Source organism: Dermacentor albipictus, chromosome 7, assembly GCF_038994185.2.
Source record: "Dermacentor albipictus isolate Rhodes 1998 colony chromosome 7, USDA_Dalb.pri_finalv2, whole genome shotgun sequence".
NCBI lineage: Eukaryota > Metazoa > Arthropoda > Arachnida > Ixodida > Ixodidae > Dermacentor > Dermacentor albipictus.
Window position 1 is genome coordinate 72,674,172 of NC_091827.1, and position 19,556 is coordinate 72,693,727.

General features: G+C 44.9%; 1 long non-coding RNA gene across 1 annotated transcript in view; it reads left to right on the top strand.

Moving 5' to 3' along the window:
* Positions 1-17,621, top strand: part of LOC135916069 (uncharacterized) — a 56,424-nt gene extending 38,803 nt beyond the window's left edge. The window contains exon 4 of the long non-coding RNA XR_010568834.1: positions 13,072-17,621. This is a non-coding gene — a long non-coding RNA (uncharacterized lncRNA). The remainder of the gene's footprint in view (positions 1-13,071) is intronic.
* Positions 17,622-19,556: the final 1,935 nt, after the last annotated feature.

Genomic DNA, 19,556 nt, shown 5'->3' on the forward strand with positions numbered 1-19,556 from the left:
TTCTTATGGCATTTCGCCCTAAATAGTAATACTGCACGTCGCACCAGGCGTTGGTCAATGTAAACCTATCATATCAGTATCGGCCACAGCTCACCGCGGTGCTCTATTTCAAGCTTCCTCGAATTTCTTGTTACAGGACGTTTTTGTTTGATACCATACCGATTGCTTTTCCATGCTCCCGGTGCATTCGGTTTGGATATTGCCTCACTTGAACATTTCGATTTGGCGATCAATATACTGAAATAAATGTCTTTTCAAGCAATTGCTCATCTTGGATTGCATTAAAATATAACTGCTTTAAGTTGTCACGACACAGTTGCACCGATAGTGCTAGCATAAAGTGTAGGACAGCATGTTTGCTAATTACACCTATGAAGCTTACAGTAATAGCTGCAAATTATGTACGCCACGCCTAGAAACTTCTCTGCAAAAATGAAACTTTGCTACGTTAATTCATTTGTTTTTAAAAAATTCCTGCATCGTTTTGAAAAAAAGCTATTTAAGGCAGACCCATTTCTGTAATTCTTCTAGCAGTGCCTATAACGGTTACCTAGACTTTAGTATTCTTTGCAAGAAATGACAGCTTGCAGCAGACTCATCAAGAAACATTTCTTGGGCACCATGGGAAAGGCGCAAGAATGAGTAGTTCCACATGACGTGCAGAAATGTGATTGCGATTCTCAACTGATCAACGCACTTGAAACTGCACATTTTGAGGGGTGGTACAAATTCTAATTTTTTGTAGTCTGTATGATACCTACCACAAGTTGGGATACGCCATTGTTCCCTTTCTGAAGGTCGTTTCTGTTATTCTCTGGGAAAAAAGCACTTACATCGTATACAAAATAGTTTTAAATGATAACAGAAATAACATTCATGCTTTTACTTTTATTTCTTCAACTTGGTAGGTAATACCAATACACATTTGTATATTATTCCGAGACTAACAACAAAACTTGTTGTTATTAGTTTGTCGCCCTTTTGATGCATGCGAGCTCCTTTATTTGACTGAGCGCCAGGCCCTCAACTGACCTCTTTTGCGTGCACATCTGCATATTAATAGGCTTGCTCGAACGCTTTCGCTGACACTTGTCAGTGCGACGAAGCTTTCCTTCTCCTAACTGTCACGCCCTATTATTCCTGCTCTTAAGTACGCATATTTTTGTTCGACTGATATAAAGTTACTCGTATATACACCATAAGGCCAATAAATATTTTCGCCACTATCAGGTATCCGTGGAATAGTAATTTCTTTAATCTGATTTGCAGATTTTTCAAGTGCGAAATCTCTTTTTTTTTCGTGCAAATTACTTGCACAAAAAATATGAATTCAGCAAAAGCCGCAGTTCTTGCAGCCGCATTCCTAGGCGCGGCAAGGAATAATTTGCCTCCAATTGTTTGAGCTTTTTATGGGTAATTATCAGTGTTGCTACGTTTCCGAAGTCACATATAAAGGTGTATTTAAAATGTATAGAAGAGAGACAACGATGCATAAACAAGATGGATGTCAAGAGCGATTCCACCTCTACACGTCAAACCGCCTTCTTCTGTCTGGCGCTAGTCTTGGTTGCGCCACAAAAAACACTGTAATGTTGCCGTCTCGACGCTAACTATAAGGGAGGTAAACATGCGGCAATGTAAGGCTTCAGCCGGGACACCTGCACAATGTCCGCTTGACACACGAGTCCAGAGGAACGATGTGGTAATTCACATCACCAAGCATACGCAACATCGCATTGCGTCTTGTGTAGTGCGGCAGCAGCTTTTCAGACAAGCCGAAGCGGTGACACGGTGTCCATAGGAGGACAATGAGGCCACACTCTAACAATGTTTACACCTTTTGAGGCTTATCTTGGCCCACAACAATAACCGTCATCGGTCTTGCTTGCGTTTCCTCTCTTGAAAACACGGCGCTTGCTTCTTTCCTGTCGAGAATGCTGTGTCAAGCTGATAACGTGCAAGCCGTTCGTGAGTAGGAATTACCGGGCTCGCAGCTTAAGAAAAAAAATGCGGGCAAGACAGATGATTATTGTTTAGGGGCAAAATACAACACAAATGGTGTAATCGTTTTTTAGACCACAGTAGAAAATCGAAGCTCCAGATGTCGGCAGGAGAAGAACAGGATCCATAGAGTAACACAGTAAACGACAAGAGCGGACACTCGAGCCGTTTTGCGGCCGAGCTAAGGAGCTTAGCTGATTCCGCTAGGTGGCAGAGCACATCAACAAAAATGCGGCTGTGGCTTCGGCTCCGCCTAGCAGCTTGACAGGCGGCACGACCACTGGGCACGACCCAAGACGTGCGATGCTTAGTCAGGCCACACTGCCGGGTTCTCTCCGTACAATGCACCTGAGGATCGTTGTTGAGTTCTTCTGTCAGCGTCAGCTTCGTCGCGGTTTCATGGTAAGGCCACAGCAAGTTCTTTTGCGCGTTGTGAACTTCTTCCCTTAGCATTTCGTTATGGCACTGCTAGTCGCATGAACGAGTAACGGCGGCCTTGCAGCCATGAACAGCTGCTGCCCATTTGGTACGCCTACATTCATTTCGCTTTCTTTTTCTTTTTTTATGCACAGCAATGAGCAGTGATGCTAGCGATAACAGCGACAGTGCATCGTCCGAGCTGCGAGGCACATTCGATACAATGACGAAGTTATAAGATAAAATATATTGGTTCATTAAGAAATGTAGCCTACGGACACATGCCGTTAGGGACAGAGAGCGTTATGTTACGCGCAGCCATTGCTGAAAAAGTATGGTGGTCTTTTTCTGGAAAATAAATGTAGCTATTTCTAAAGCGGTACATGTGTAATATTGCCACTATGGAAATAATGCGTTATCTCTGAACCTCTCTAGCAGGCGGTGTGCGCTAGAGCGTTGTTAGCTGTTCTGCATTGGGCTGAAGGTAGGTGTTTTCATGTTTTAATTGTGTGTTGAATCATTACCGTAGAAAGTTCCTTGTTCCTTAGCATTTATAATAGTGCTTCCTAAACAAAAAAAAACACGCATTACATGAATGAACGCAGCATCTCTATTATAAAGATTTGCATGCAACAGTATTGCTTATATGAAGGAACGTAGCGTCTACGTTCAATAGCTTTGACGCCTCCAGTATTGCTTACCGTGTGTCTGTCATTCGACGAATTACAGTAATCTCCACCATTTCCTCAAAATACACTGTACAGCCAAAGGACGTCATGCATACTTAAGGGCAAAATTCCAAGTATCAGAAGACGATTGCAAGGCTTCGAAGACAGCAGGTGAAGACTCCCAACGTAAAGTAGTTAATTGCAGCTTTTTTAAGGGACACTAAAGCGAAACAATAAATCAATTTAAGCTAATTAAACTATATTTGACAACCCTGCAGGCGGTCATGTCTAGATCATAGTTTGATTATTAGATGAGAAAATGAAGGTCGAAGTATTAGTATTTTAATTTCGCGCCGAAACCCTAATGCCGGCACGTCAGTCAAGTCAAGGATTCCAAAGCATGTTGACGTTTTGGGCCCCGTTGACTGAGTAAAGGTTCCCGAAACTTGCCATGTTTAATGTTCGGTACTTTTAGTACACAATGTAGTCAGTCTGTAACGCTATATAATTAAATAGGCCCTATAAGGTGCCATCAGAATCCATGACATCACTGCGAGCAGGTGCGGAAACTTCAAGGAGGCGCCGCCACCCGTCTTTTGTTCTTGCGCTTTTTCTGGCTTACCAAGCGTCTTATCATGGTAAGAGTGGTGTTTTTGGCATCGTCTAAAGGTATTTTACTGATGCAGAAGAAAGCATCTTTCTCTTTAGTGTCCCATTATTGACGTACACAATGGATTACACATTCGAAATGAGGATGTTGGTGCGTGCTCAATTATTTTTGCAGCCATTTTATGTCGGCACGCAACCATTCACATAATTTTGCTACCTTAATCCACCCTCCTTCGCAGAAGTGCAAGAAAAAGCGTCGCATTTTTTTCGCTTCTAAAAGAATCCTATTTTTAGCAAACTGCTAGCGTGTATGTGCAGTTTCTTTTTTTTTTCATTATCTGGATAGTTCAAACACGTCTTCTATGTGTTTTGTTTGTGCAAAGTTGTTGCCATCACGCCAATAATTTCCGACTATTGTCCATTATACCGGGGTCACACGATCACTTTCGATCGCGATGAAGCCCTATCTGGATCGCAATTCTTCACTGCTATTGGCTGCATCATGCAGCTTTCGCAAAAGAACCATTCGCGACCGAAAATTCAAATCTCATCGAACTTGATCGCATTTAAAAGTGAGCCGTGTGACTACCGTATTACTTGCTTTCCGCTGTTTCTTCCCGTTTTCATGTATCTGACCCTTACAATCATGCTGCAATAAATTGTTGTGTGCTATTTTCGTGTTCTTGACAGTGCAGCAGGTTGATGTATATTTAAGGAACATGCCACATTTATTTACGATACATCTTTTGTAGTTGGTTACTAGACGTAGAATATCATAAGCGATAAAGTTGTACTTCCTCAACAGTTGGCATAATTGTTGCGCTAATTTACATCTTGAAACAGCAATATAAATTTAAATGAAACTAACATGAAGTGAAACACCTTTACGTGCTGGTCGTAACAACATATGAAGAGCGGCACAAGCGCCTGTATGAAATCACTCGGTTTAAGTGACTAACGGGTTACAAAAAAAAGGAAACAAAACTGAAACTAGGGCTTCCGAGATTCGGCGGCATGCGCGAGGTAATTCCGCTAGGTGCGTTCAGAGCCAAAGTCGGGCGCAGGTGCCTATGTCCACTCTTTACGTTTAATAAGTTACTTTACGCAGGACCTTCTGCAAGGCCTGAGATTCAGTAAGCCGGGAGCCGGCAATCTGGAATGCCATGCGAGCCCGAGCAAAGACGTCTTGAGCATATTCATTGTGTGTACTCGTCGAAGCTGGAAGCAGAGCGTCAAAGGGTATATACGGGTGAAAAGCCAGCGGTCGCGCGACGGGATGAGATATATGCGAAGCTCACGAACAGTAACGTGCTGTCCAAATCGCTGTGGTCGTCACAAATGTACGCAAACAGTATTTCCATCAATGTGCGATTCAGCAGCTCGGTCAGTCCGTTTATCTGCGGATGATAGGCGGCAGAACGCTTGTGCTCGGCACAACAGGAGCGAAGTAGGTCTTCAACTACTCGGGACAAAGAGGTGTGGCCGCGATCAGTGAGGAGCTGACAGTGTGTGCCGTGATGGAGGATGAGGTCAGGTAAAAGGAAGTCTGCCACCTGAGTTGCACAGCTTGTGAGCAAAACTCGCTTGATCGCGTACTGTGTCGCGTAATATGTCGCGACAACAACCCACTTATTGACAGATTTTGACTTCGGAAAATGGCCTAGAAGACCGAGACTAACGCGAAAGATTGGTTCTGAGGGTTCATCGATGGGGTGAAGGCGTCCAGCGAGTAGAAGACGCTGGCAGAGTGCTCAGGCTGAAACGTAGCGGTGCACATAGTGGTACCGGCCTGGACACTGAAGTGGTCCCGCATGCGACCGTAAGTACGCGAAACATCGAGGTGGCCTGCAGTAGGGGCATCATGCAACATTTGTATAGCTGACGTCCGGAGATCGCTTGGTAGAACGAGTAAAAGTTAGTCGTTGAGGGCTTAAGATTCGACGGTAGAGAACGTCGTCGCGGAGCAAGAGCTTGAGCAGCCTAGGCTTGGAATGTCCGGTATTGAGACGATCGATGAGAACACGCCAGCAGTCATCACGCCGTTCAGACCGATGTCGCGAAGGTCAGAAATGGCAAGGGAACTAGAGACGGTGTTGTGAAGAACATGTTTGGGGCGGTCGACAGGATAACCAGAGATGCAGTTGGCATCCTTGTGCAAGTGGCCTGACTTGTATAAACACCAATTGATTAATCTTGGAGGTGTAGCGCCCATCTACGCAATCGTCCAGTGGGGCCTTTAAGTGAGGAGGGCCAGCACAAAGCACGGTGATTGGTAACTACAGAATATGTGCGGCCGTACAAGCAGGGTCAGAATTGGGCAACTACCCAAACTAACGCCAGCCACTCCCGTTCGGTAATTGTAAAATTCTTCTCTGCGGGTGACAGAAGGCGGCTGGCATATGAAATTACGCGCTCTGTGTTACGCTGCCATTGAACAAGTACAGGCCCAATTTGAAGACTACTGGCATCCGCATGAAGTTCAGTGCTGGCAGACGTATCATAATGAGCTAGCAATGAGTAAGCCATCAGCAAGCTTATAAGGGCAGAGAAGGCTTTGGTTTGAGCAAGGCCCCAGTGAAAGCAACGTGCTGGATAAGTGAGTCGGTGAGTGGGAGAGCAGTTTGGCAAAATTCTTGATAAAACGATGGGAATACGAGCGTAGCCCAGCAAAACCTTTTACGATTGCTGTGGAAGACCCAACAGGAACGTTCTGGACTGCGGGAATCTTGTAAGGGTCGGCTTGAACGCCAGTGCTAATGACGCGATGGCCAAGAACGACAATTTCACAACGACCAAAGTGGCACTTGAATGAATTCAGTTGCATACCGGCTCTTCGGGAAAACATCAATTATTGACGATATACGCCTTAGATAACTGGTGGAATTTAGTTAAATGACTACGGCACTACCGAGATAACGCATACATGTGGACGATTTATAGTGGCCAAGTAAGGACTCTACTTTTCTTTCCGAGGTTGCAGGGGCATGACAAAGGTCGGAAGGCATAACCTTGAATTGGTAGAGGCCGCAAAGTGTTAAGAAGGCTCCCAAACTTCCACCCCACGCCCCGTACTTCCACCATTTGATTACGTTGCAGAAGTAGCATATAAAGATGTATTTACCATATGCGCAAGAGAAAAAACAATGGATAAACAAGATGGTTGCCGAGACCGGTTCCATCTCTACACGTCAAGTCATCTTCTTCTGAGTGGTGCCGTTCTTGGTTTCACCGTTACAATTATGGCAAATTAGTTTGGCTAATTGGAAAAATAATTTTGCCAAATGTAGTTTCTTTTTTACTCTTACACCACTGGGGTTTATCAGCTTCCAGACATTTAACGCGAACTTGGACTACTAAATGTGGCTCATTGATTTTGGAAATGAAGGGACTAAATAAAGAAATAAAAACATCATCTGGTTCACTTGAATATCTATCTGATACCTTACCCCAGAGAGTCGATGCATTAGCAGTAACACCACTGGCACAAGCCTGAGAAGACGAAATAAACCTGTGCAAGCCAGCACTTTGGATTGTTGGTGCGCTAGGTGTATTGTACGGCAAGAATTAACTCATTAAACGTCTGCGCACACGTTTTCCAGATGACGATGAAGAAATAACTCACTATATGTGTTCGTGCCCTAAATTACCTTTTGCTAACCTAAATTTCCCTTGAGTCATAATACTTATAAGAACACTTGAAATACCACCTGCTATTTTGTCAAGCTGCCGTAGTAGGTATGATTTATTTTTCGAAAACCAAACACTCGCTATTCGTCTGTCATTCTATGGTTACACTGTGGCACGTTTCATCAACGTGAAACTCACGGAGCCTTCGCTTTGAAAACGTCTCAATGCTGACTAAATGAACAGCCTCTTCCCATGTTGGCTCAGGGGCACATTCCTTACTGAATTCTTCAGCTCGTTCGCTTACAGAATGCACTTGTTACCACTACCATATCGATGCCTGCTGTATGTAGACATGTAGATGACGACGACGACAACGACGAGGATAGTGCCTTAATGAACTGCATGTAGTGGGACTGCGGAAATGCTGATACAATGAAGACGACTTTGTTCTCGTGGTTTTGCAATAGGCTGTTCCACCATCTTGCTCAGCACGTTGCCTCTTGTTGACGTTGAACCGCGACACAGAGGGAGGTAAGGTGTAAACGAACTGGATGCCCGGATATCTCCTGGGAACCGTTCATCGAGTCCGGAGTCTCTGTCGCCCACTGCTACTCGTGCGTCAACTCAGTCGTCGTTTGCAAGGCCTTGCTCCGGGACTCGCCCCCCTACAGGAGCCGACGTTACCTATCGGACCGGATGCTAGCCATCGCCTCCCATGGCCGACGCCAGCCCACCACAGGATCCCGAAAGCATCCGTTCATCCAGAACACCACAAGTAACCCGTCCTCAACCATGGATTCTAGATAGCTTTCACGGTGGCGCATTTGAAGCTATCGAAGGCAGGATCGACCACTGTCAGCGCGACGCCAAGGTCAGTGAGTGGAGTTCAAATCAAGAGCTATCCAATCTCTATTTTGCTCTTGGTGATAGGGCTTGTACGTGGAATGACAACTGACAGGCAGTCTATCGACTTGGACTGACTTCCGCCAGCAGCTCCTTGATACCTTTGCGAGTGTCGACCCAGGGCACCGTTCCCAGCAGCTAATTGAGTTACGGATTCAAAAACCCAGCAAAATTACCGCAATGTTCACCGAGGACATGGCGCGTCTGTATTGCACATCCGACCCAAACATGACAGATAATAGAAAGTTACGCTACCTCAGGCGTGGCGTGAAAGAGCAGTTGGTCGCCGCACTAGTACACAGTCTACCAAGTTCCATGGCTGATTGTATTAGGGAAGCTACTGCCATTGAGCGAGCACTTCATCAACGATGCAGGCAGCATGTTCGCTTGTCCAGCAGCAAATACGTCAACGCCGCCCCCATAACTATCGACAATCTGAACTCTCTGCACGATCTCATTAGGGAGATAGTTCGCAAAGAAATCGAAGACCTCGCAACTCTGACAGAGCAACCGAAAGTGGCGTCTGTCGCTGAATTCATACATGAAGAAATCAGGCAAGCGTTGTCGTCTCCAAAGGTTAGTCCTGAGCTTCATTCCATGAAATGCGCCACCGCGGTCCGACCTTAACCACCTGTCGTGCCGATACCGCTTTACCGCAAGCCTCGACAGCCGCATCTTGGTCATCGCAGGAAATGCATCCGAGACATCCGCAGTTTCCGAAAATGGACGTATGGCGGAGTGCAAATCGGCGCCCACTGTGTTTCAACTGCGGTGCCGCCGGCCACATTGCCCGTCGTTGCCAGCATCACGACGTACCGTCACGCTATCCGCCCATGGTTTGACGGTACACGTGCCAACGGCCACTCCTGCGCCAAGCTCCTTTTCAAGGAGCTCCAGCCACCCCCTCTCATTTACGTGATCGCCGAGCTAATGACGAAGAGTCTCTGCCGAATCACGAGGCCGATGTCGGCCATCGGTCACGATCTCTGTCTGTTGCACATCTGTCTGCAACAATACGCCGCGCTTTCCCTTACCTCAGGGACAGTACGTCACCTAGTTCACTCCGGGGAAACTAAAGGCGGCGACCTCTTGAGGTAAGGTTGCAAGCCATTACGACAATAAAAAGCCCCGTTGCTGCCGCCCCAGGACGCTATGCAGCCGACGAGCCATATCAGCGATGAAATTATAAGCAAAGACCTTATTGTTTTCGTTCACGAAAGGCAAGTGACAGCTTTGGTCGACACTATTACTGACTTGTCGTTATAAGTCAAGGCCTCGCAGTTCGTCTCAAGAAAATGAAAATGCCGTGGTCTGCATCCCATATAAGGACTGCGGGAGTCCAGTTACTGATGCCTACCGGACGATGTGCCGCGAGACTCAACATAAGAGGAGCACCTTTCGTCGCCACTTTCGTTATTCTCGTTGTGTGCTGTAAAGACTTGATTATCAGGATGACCTTTCTGAGTAAGTATGGTGTGGTCAGGAGCATCCCAGACCGTTTGGTAACGCTTTATCATAACCTGATCTAGTTGATTACTCAGAAGGAGCACTTAACTCATCACGCCTCAGTGATGAGGACGTTGTCATTTCGCCTCGGTCGTGCACCCTTTATTCTGTGGCATGCGACGCGCCTTCCGACGGAGAAGGAGTTGCCGACCAAATAAACTCACTGTTATTCACTCAAGGTATTTCTGTCAAACGAGGTATTGTCAATGTCGTTAATGTACCCACATATTTATTGCTGATATATTTCAGCGCATCAACGATGTCATAGAGATTTCCGCATTGTTTGAAGAGCACCTTGATTAGCTTAAAGCGGTTATGCAGTCTATACGGTCCGCTGGCTTTACCCTAAAGTTGGAGAAATTACATTTTTTATTTCAGTCGCTAGAGTTTCTTGGCCATGTCGTCAGTCACGCGGAAGTCCGAATGGGTGCTAACAAAATTACTGGTGCTGTTCCCTGTAACCACAGATGAAAAGGCTGACAGGATATACCTGGGCTTCCGCGTATATTATCGGCACTTTATTGCAGACTTTGCTCAAATTATGCCCTGTTAACCCTCCCCACGATGGATGGCTTTGGTTTTCTATGGGGCGACGAACAGGAAGCTGCGTGTACCGATTTGCGGAACCATTTACAAACCCCTCCTGCGCTGGCCCACTTTGACCAGACAGCGTCTACAATCATCATCATCATCATCATAATCATCATCATCATCATCATCAGCCTGGTTGCGCCCACTGCAGGGCAAAGGCCTCTCCCATGCTTCTCCAACAACCCCGGTCATGTACTAATTGTGGCCATGCCGTGCCTGCAAACTTCTTAATCTCATCCGCCCACCTAACTTTCTGCCGCCCCCTGCTACGCTTCCCTTCCCTTGGGATCCAGTCCGTAACCCTTAATGACCATCGGTTATCTTCCCTCCTCATTACATGTCCTGCCCATGCCCATTTCTTTTTCTTGATTTCAACTAAGATGTCACTAACTCGCGTTTGTTCCCTCACCCAATCTGCTCTTTTCTTATCCCTTAACGTTACACCTATCATTCTTCTTTCCATAGCTCGTTGTGTCGTCCTCAATTTGAGTAGAACCCTTTTCGTAAGCCTCCAGGTTTCTGCCCCGTAGGTGAGTACTGGTAAGACAGAGCTATTATATACTTTTCTCTTGAGGGATAATGGCAACCTGCTGTTCATGATTTGGGAATGCCTGCCAAACGCACCCCAGCCCATTCTTATTCTTCTGATTATTTCCGTCTCATAATCCGGATCCGCCGTCACTACCTGCCCAAAGTAGATGTATTCCCTTACGACTTCCAGTGCCTCGCTGCCTATTGTAAATTGCTGTTCTCTCCCGAGACTGTTAGTCATTACTTTAGTTTTCTGCAGATTAATTTTTAGACCCACTCTTCTGCTTTCGCTCTCCAGGTCAGTGAGCATGCATTGCAATTGGTCCCCTGAGTTACTAAGCAAGGCGATATCATCAGATACAATGCTTCACATCGTCTACAATGCTTCACACTTATATCAGTAATGTTGGTCTCGCAGGCATGCTTGTGCAGAGCCAGGAGAACATAGAAAGGGTGGTCACTTATACCAGCAGAATGCTCTCTCCTACAGAAGCAAACTACGCTACAACTGAGAAAGAGTACCTCGTCATCGTATGTGTGGTTACAAAAGTTCCTCCATATTTGTATGGTCGCACATTCAAAGTTATCAGCCACCATCATTCGCGCTCCTGGCTCACAAATCTTAAACATCCTTCCCGGCTATTAGCACGTTGCAGCCTTAGACTGAAATAGTTTGATATGATGGTCATGTACGCGTCGAGGAAACGCCATTCCGAAGCCGACTGCTTGTTTCGGTCTCTCATAGAGTTGGCTCCTTCTTCTATTGAAGGGGAGACGCTATTCCCGGGTATTCTCGTCACGTCTACCATCGCACAACAACAACGTTACAACACTGAGATGGTTGCCCTGATAAATTTCTTCCACAGACAAACTCAGACCTCACCTAAGGCTTTCGCAAGGGGATTGTCATCGTTTTGCTTAAGGAACAAAGCTCTACACAAAATCAACTTCTTTTTGAGAGGATCCAGCTATTTGCTCGTCATCGCTACTGCTCTTCATTATGAAGTACTGGAAGCATGTCAGAATGAGATCACTGCTAGGCATCTAGGAAACACGCGGATGCTGAACAGAGTGAGACAAAAATACTGTTGGCCAGGACTGCTCGTTGCCGTGAAACACCACGTTCGGGCTTGCCTAGATTGTCAGCGGCGCAAGTCACCTCCAACGAAGCCAGCCGGCTTGCTAGAGCCTGCTCAAGTACCGCTAACACCATTGGACGAGACTGGAATACACCTCTTTGTCCACTTCCTACCCCTACTGCGAATCACCATTGGGTTATTGTAGCAACTGACTATCTTACTCACTACCCCGAAACAAAAGTTATTCTGAGCGGCACTGCAGCAGAGGTGACAAGATCTCTCATAGAGAAGGTTGCCCTGAGAGATGGCGCACCTGTCATCGCCATAAAAGACCGAGGCACCGCATTCAAAGCAGTAATTTTAGATCACGTCTTGATGCTCAGTGGCACGACTTATCAAAAGACAACAGCTCACCATCCACAAAGGGATGGACTAACAGAGCGCCAGAACAAAACACTTGAAGACATGCTTTCAGTGTACGTGATTATGAAGCAGACAGATTGGGACGAAATTCTGCCTTATATCACGTTTGCTTATAACACGGCTAAACAAGAAACTTCACGGATAACTCCATTCAGCCTTATTGACAGACGGGAAGACCACTCTCAATGCCCTGCTACCACACGAACCTGAGGACATTGACACGGATGCCGATGCGTTTACAAAACCTGCACAATAAGCCAGGGTCGCACGCCCTCGAATACACAGGCCGCAAGAGTACGACACAAGTCACTATAATGCCAATAATAGACCTGTCACTTACGATCCCGTTAACTGAGTATGGGTCTGGACGCCTATACGAAAACAGAGCCTATCCTAGAAGCTCCTCATGCGATATTCTGGGCCCTGTAAAATGCTCCTACGACTGAGTGACGTCACATACGAGGTCATTCCAGATAACCCTTACTGCACAAAGTGCCGCCAACACCGTTCTGAACTTGTGCACGTAGTGCGCATGGAGCCCTATGTTAATGGGTGACTGACTGTACGACGCACTTTGCTTTTCACGAAGTGAAATTTATCGTTTAACCTCGAGGTGATGCTCTTTTAGAGAGACGGCAAATGGTTGACGATTTGCTCAATGGTGGTCGCAGCGGACGGAACGGCTCTACAGTGATCGCTATCCTCTGCTTTTGCAGTTACTGCGTTGGAACGCTTCACTGTCTTCAAAATCACCGCTTGCCTGCTCCAGCTTCCCAATAGCGGCCGCTACCACGTGTCAGCTACAACCCTACGTCATGAGCCACGTCACCGCCGTGCTGACTTAAAGACGACGGCAAGCCTTCGACGAGCCCATTTGCTCAGTGGTGGTGGCAACGGATGGTACGACTCTACAGTGATCGCTATCCTCTGCTTTTGCAGGTTGGTTAAATTTCTGACTACTTTCACGTACTATATTGCTTCTGCCACCACCACTGCTGCGTATACTTCCTTTACATTTTGGCGCTGAAGTGCTTTGTAGTTTCTGTTCTTTGAACCGAAATGTCGGAGTTGTTTGGTCTGTAATCAGCTGCTCCCAGATAATTGTGTGAATCCAACGTGTTCTGAATGTAACTACAGTTACCATTTGGGAACATGCTCGGGCATAAGAAAAACTGCCTTCAAAGCTAAAGATGATACGTCAGAAAGAGCATGGAAATGCCAAACATGTCTTGTCTTAGCTGCCCGTGGCACTCAATGCGCAAGTGGTAACTTGCGGGATAAAAAAGCAGTCGAGAAGGTGTTCATTGAAATTAATCGAAAGTTGACTCAGTTACCTTTAATTCAGAGTAGGGTGGATGCTCTTTTTTCAATTAAGGAAACGGTCGAAAAAATGGAACACTCCATTGAGCATCTGTCTGTTCAGTACGACATGGTACTTGCAGAATTAAAAAAAAACAATCTGCAGAAATCCTAAGCCTTGGGAAAAGAATCGATGTGGTGGAATCCTCTCACAACAATCAGGAAGTGTCTGAATTAAAAAAAAAAACAGGTCGCCGCCCTCGAACAGTACAGTAGAAGACAGAATCTAGAAATTCATGGACTGCCAGATGTTGAAAACGAGAATCTGCTCGCTAGGGTGAATGAACTGGCAAATAAACTTTACCTTCCTCAGTTTACCCGTACCGACTTTGAGGCCTTACACAGACTGCCTGCCAAGCCTGGCAAAGCCTCGGTAATATTAGTTCGTTTCACATCACGTGTCATGCTCGATGAATGGATGGCAAAGAAAAAACGAGCTTACAGCTGCTCAATTGGCGATACATTTCAGAAACAATTTGACACCGCAGAATAAGAAACTTCTGTGGATGATGAAGGTAAAGGCGCGGGAAATGCACCACGAGTTCGCATGGCAAAAGGATGGAAAGCTTTTCATGGGTAGGGCATCTGGCCAGTGGGCAGTGCGCATCAATTGCGAAGCTGATCTTGATAAGATTCGTTGAGCGGCCACAAGATTGCATCGCTTATAATTTTCCTTGTTATGATTTCTACTTTCGATGACTGACTTCACTAAAGTTATGCATCACGATGTTTCTTCTTTTAAATCCCTAGTACGTACCCTGCGCAAAAAAAGCGATAACATGTCAATTTTCCACGCAAATATAAGAAGCCTGAGGAACAAGCAACTTGAAACAGAGACATTTTTTGAATCCCTAGATTGCAATTTTAATTCGTAGCATTTACGGAAACTTGGCTTCAGAATGTTCAAGATGTTGTACACTTTTCCGGCTATAGGTCTGAAGGTGTTTATAGATCGGGTCGTAGAGGTGGAGGAACTTCTTTGTATATTAAACATGACATTGCCTATGATGTTTTGCTGCAGTTTTCTGGTATTACTGCGCATTATGAATCAATCGTTGTTAAGAGTGCTGGAACAGTCATTGCTTCAATTTATCGCCCGCCTTCTGGTGAAGCTACAGCACTCATTGAATATATTACGTCTGTTTTTGAATATGTGTCCTCTGCAATGCGTCCCATTGTCCTGGTTGGCGATTTTAACATTGACTTACTAACAGACACTTCACAGCCTGGAGAATTTTTAGACATAATTGAGTCATTCTCTTGTACAAATGTTATACGCTCGCCGACAAGAATAACAGGATTAAGTCAAGCTCTGATTGATCTGTGAGTAATTATTCATGCTGAAAGTGATGTTATACCTGGCATTTTTTCAGTCGATTTGAGTGATCACTTACCTGTATTTTGTATCTTTCCTGTTCCAAAAAACAAAATACATCCCGCTCGCATTCCCCCAGTACCTTATCGTAGTTTTAATCAAATGCGTCTCTCTGCTTTTCACTCGATGATCGAGTGTGTTGACTGGTCGGATGTTTATGAGGAAGAAAACGCAAGCATTTCATACGACGAGTTACTTCAAAGAATCAAAGCCCGTGATATTATGTACCGTCAATTTATTAATCTAAAAGATATCTCTCTTCTAACTGAACATAAGAAAATTCGAAACAAGTTAAACTCTGATCTCAAGAACGCTCGATGTGAATATTAGAAGAATAGGTTTATTGCTGTTTCTCATGACGCCCAAAAAATTTAGAACACATTACGATTGCTTATTGGTCAACAACGGAACAGCATCCCTGGTACACTAATTACTGATGGTGTCGAATACAGTAAAGAGATTTTGTCAGATAAATTCAATTCCCACTTTTTATCTTCAGGCGCATATTCATCTTCCAGCACTCAGCTAGATGCACAGAAATATATATCCCCTTGCATTACGAATTCTATATTTAAGTCTCCTTGCAGTGAATGAGAGATAAATTTATTTCTTAAGAAGCTAAATAAAAATACTGCTGCCGGTAATGACGACATTAAAGCTACTCCAATTATTTTCGTTGCTAACCTTTTATGAGCACCTTTGCAGCATATTTCCAACAGAGCATTATCAACAGGCATTTTTCCAGTTAATATGAATATAGCTAGGGTTGCGGTCTTGCACAAAGGTGGTCCTTTCCATAATCTTAACAATTATCGACCGATTTCGGTGTTACCCTTATTCTCAAAGGTTTCAGTGCACATAATAAAAACAAGACTAACCAAGTTTCTTGATGAACACGAATTGCTTATCAAGGAACAATTCGGCTTTCGCGAGAAAAAATCTACTGGAACAGCTTTACTTGGTATCAAAGAACAATTAGCTAAGAAAATTGATAGCAAGGTGTTCACCCTAGGAATTTTTTTAGACTTCCTAAAAGCGTTTGACTCGGTCAAGCATATTATACTGTTTGAAAAATTACCACATTACGGCATTCGAGGTGTAGCTCTACAATTAGTGCGCAGTTACTTAACAGACAGGCTACAGTATAAGTTTCTTCACGGGTATAAATCTCAGCTACAGCCTTTGAAATTCGGTGTACCACAAGGTTCTATACTCGGTCCACTATATTTTACTATCTACATAATTGATATCGTGCCGGTACCCCAATCTTCCTCTATAGTTCTGTATGCGGATGATACCAGCTTGTTTTTCTCTGGCAGCCGTTGAAGAGATTTAGAAATCCCGGCAAACGAGCGGTTGATATCGCTTTCATACCATCCTGAGTGTAACCAGCTAGAATTAAACGTTAGTAAAACTAAATATATTTTATTCAAAGGGAGAAATAAACGCGAAGATTACACCATTTCTGTTAGATTTAAAAACAATGACATCGAGCGTGTCTTGTTGTTTAAATTCTTAGGTGTACTTTTTCATGAAAATCGCAGTTGGACACCGCAAATCAACAAAGTACATGCCAGTATGTCTAGATCAATTTCTGTCTTATATAAACTTAGGTCTCTGGTACCGAACTGTCTAAAGCTCCAGGTATATTATTTAGTTCAATCTTATCTGAATTACTGTCTCTTAACATGGGGTACGACTTCAGGAACGAACCTTGAAAGGTTAAAAATTATACAAAAGAGAGCTGTTCGCTGCATAGAAAATGTGCAACCAAGTGAACGCACTGCGCCATATTTGTCAAGCTTAAATTTCTTACACTTAACCAACTTTTTAATCTGAAGCTCGCCTTGTATATTCGCAAGGAAATTGGAAATGAATTGAGTAGGTATATGGCTCAGTGCTACCCTACTAATGTTCCCTATGATCTGCGACACGAGCGATTTAGAATACCATTAATCAGAACCATTTACGGTAATCAAACATTGGTGTAGCTTATACCTAACCTTCTCCGCAACAATAGTTATATCCACGAACATATTGAAAAAATGTACTTCTATCCACAGTTTAAAGAAAAATGTTACAATTTACTTACTGTCTGGTGCTTTGTCCTAAATAAGATCTTGAGTAAAAAAAAATCCTTTTTATTGTTCTATAACCTCTGTGTTCAGCTGCATTTTCTAGCAGTTATACATTGCTAGGGATTGTTATGTTACATATTGAATAACGCTTGCACAAACTTTGTACTTTTTAATATGTTGCCATTTATGTACGCATTTGTGCTTGTTATGGGTTATTGGTGTTGCATTATTGTGTGATTCCGTTACTCAGTTTAAGATGCCTAATTGCGATGTTACTTCTGTTCATGAAAATCTTTTTGTGGTGCTTTAATGTACAAAGCCATTGTTCTTTTTTTATTCGCATTGCTTCTGAGCAAATGTATGAGTGGAGGGACCTTAGTAAGGCAGAGCTCATCTGCCTTTTAGTCCTTTCAACCCAGGCAATGTATGTCTCAATAAAAAACTGAAACTGAAATATGCATGTGTCACTGTGCTGACTACCACCGCTGCGGCGCGAGAACCGAGCTTGGGCTGCTGATGCGAAGCGCTAGGACTCATGATCAAGAGCTTGAACGAGCTGCAATAAACCCCATTTCATTTGGTGGAGCTGCTCGGTAACCTCAGAAACTGGAACAGCGAAACCTGACGCTACCGAGTGCTGCAACCATGCCTGACAAAACCAATAAGGAAGATGCACCACAGCCTCCGGCGGTCATCGTTTCCGGTGCGTTGTGGCAGCATGGTCCTGCCATCTTTAGCGGCATCGATGATCATTACGTGGAACATTGGTTGTCATCTTACGAACGGGTGAGCCAACATAACAAGTGAGACGACGTCACCAATCTGCACAACGTGCTCTTTTGCTTAACCGGTGTCGCGAACCTCTGGTTCCGAAACCGCGAACACGATTTCACAATGTGGAGCACATTCAAGATAAGTTTCGCAGAAGTGTTCGGGTGCCCCATTGTGCGCAAGCTTCGCGCAGAACAACGCTTACAGGGGCATGCGCAACATGACGGTGAAACGTTAAGAAGTTACATCAAAGATGTCATTGACCTGCGTAAGCGTGTAAATCCGTCAATGGCAGAACAGGACAACATAAAAAAACATTTTGAAAGGCATTGATGAGGACGCCTTTCAAATGCTATTAGAGAAGGATCCGCGTACAGTGGCCGAAGTTATCAATTTGTGCCAAAGTTTTGACGAGCTAAGGAAACAACGCATCTTAGCTCGGCGCCCACCCCCAACCGCAGATTTGTTAGCATCATTGGCTATTGGCGACAAACACACAATTTTGCTGACGCAAATAAAAGAATTTGTGCGCGAGGAGATCGTGCGACGGCTCTCGATTTTGCCGACCGCGGAGAAGCTTTCTCAATATTTGGCTCCAGCGATTCGACACATAATTCAAGACCAAGTGACCGAACCTCTTCCACCTCCGTGTGAGTCGGCTCCCGTGGCCGCGCGCCTGACGTATGCTGATAGTATAAGGAACCAACTTTAGAAAAGGGAAATTGTACCTTGCACAGTGGTTCGAAAATAAGAAGCAGTAGCGCATTGAACTTAATGGTGCTACCTAAACAGGAATGGGAAATGCCTTTTTTAGTGCTATATTCAATATGACCGCCTAATTCCGGTGGCGTACGCTGGATACGCGCCGTGCTCGCCTTGCTGGCTTTGTGGCGTGCCTCAGCGGCCGCGTTTTCAATGCCACGAGACTAAAGAGCCTCTACTGACGCCCATACAAAAAAAGCCACAAGTGAGTGAACAGGACGTGCGACTTTATTGGCAGAATAAAAGCGGTGCACCTTCTCGTACAAGAGCAGAAATAAAATTTGCGTGTCGAGACGCCCTGAAACCATTAACGCGAGCTCGTAAACTGCTCCCTTTCGTCGTCGCACATGGCGATCTGGTGACGAGCGGCAATCACTGGCGCAAGCAAATTTGACAGTGCACCACTTGTTTTCATCGACAGTCGCCGTAACTTGCATTGGGAAGCAATCGGGTGAAGCAAGGCATCTGCTGCCGCAATCAACACAGCGACATGGAGTAGTCGACATTTTAGCGTTACCAACCTGCATGTTTCCAACCAACAAAACTTCACGTTTATTTTTGTCCTTACGGGGCCGCTAATATGTATCTCATACTTGGTGCCCCACATTCTGAATACGGGCCACATCACGGCCGATGAAGGCCCACAAGTATAATTTGCCCGCGGCTGCAGCGGGAAAGGTCGAATGGGGAGAGCACCAATTTACGGTGCATGTAGATTGGGAGTCTTTGTCGCTGTGCAGGCTGCAGGAACATACGGTTACTTCGGTAGACTGTTACCCATGCAGCTGACCAGGTCGCCACATCGAAGAAACGTAAAACGGCGACCATTATCAAATTGGACTTTGCATTCAATCAC